Source organism: Arachis ipaensis, chromosome B04 (assembly GCF_000816755.2).
Source record: "Arachis ipaensis cultivar K30076 chromosome B04, Araip1.1, whole genome shotgun sequence".
NCBI classification, from domain to species: domain Eukaryota; kingdom Viridiplantae; phylum Streptophyta; class Magnoliopsida; order Fabales; family Fabaceae; genus Arachis; species Arachis ipaensis.
The window spans coordinates 127,893,790-127,895,065 of record NC_029788.2 but is presented as its reverse complement, the minus strand read 5'-3'; positions in this window follow the sequence as shown (position 1 = coordinate 127,895,065).

Genomic DNA, 1,276 nt, shown 5'->3' with positions numbered 1-1,276 from the left:
ATAACAAAATATATTTATATTTTATTGTATTTATATTTTTATATATATGAATATTGATAGAAAAAAACTAATATATAGTAGAATATTCTAGTGAGGAGGCTTCTTAGTGCTGGATGTGACATTACACAGAAGGAAAAAATCAATAGATACAACAACTTTATTAGATGCATCTCCATCATCACATGTATGCTTTCAGAATAGCTAGTATTTTCCCATCAGGGTCAACTGATGAAGGGTCATATATTTAAGAGAAGTAGCTTTTAACCTAGATGAAGAAACATATCTCAGTAGTATCGTACTACTTATATGTCAGTACTCAGTTGAGTTAGGTGTATTGAATTTACTGCTTTTGGCTACAAAAGAAAATACAGCATAAATATTCTATTGAACTTTTGTTAAAAGAAAGTTAGAATCCTTACTCTCTTCTACTTAATTTATCATGTCTATCTTTGAGGGCACATTAAAAGATTTTGTAATCCTCTCTACTTCTTTAAATACAATAGCAAATATATGTACTCCCTTAATTTTTATAATCCAGTGAAAAACATGCATGGTATAATGGATTTTGTACATAAACAAACACATCAACTTCTCAAATTCTTTTCATTATGTCTTGTTATCTTCATATCATCACTAACTTCTATTGACTGTGAAAAAACTCAATAATCTTAAAAGCACCTAAAAATTTAAAGAATACATATTATTAATCACGTACCAAATACAAATTTAAATTAAGACAGGAAAGAGAAAAACAAAAAAACTGGTACGTGGCAAAGAGATAGGACTAGTCTTTCTTGTCCCACATGAAAAGTGAACCAATTATTCTTCTTCACTCCAAGAAAAGAACCTAGTTTGTTGTTTGGTTAATGTATGCTTACTACTGGAATTCTTTATTTTACTTGAGGAATGGGTAATTAGCCAATGCAATTAGGTTTTGTTTATGTTTTTTTTTTTTTTCATCATTTACTTATATCTCTCAGAAGGAAAAAATGTGGAGTTTTGATTGTATGCTGAATTTAATTTAGGTATCTGAGTTTGGATTTGTAAGACATTGAATTAAAAATAAAATAAATTAACAAAGTTAAAACAATTATTTAATGATTTCTAAGCTTTCTTTTTGCTTTAAGAAAGAAATCTAGAGCAAGTAAGTGTAATACTCTAAGAAAAATTTTTGGAACTAACAACTTATAGTATTTTTTTTTGTTATTATTTAACCAGCACAAATATTAAATTATTTTTAACAAATAAATTTTATTAGTTTATGTATATAAGTTTT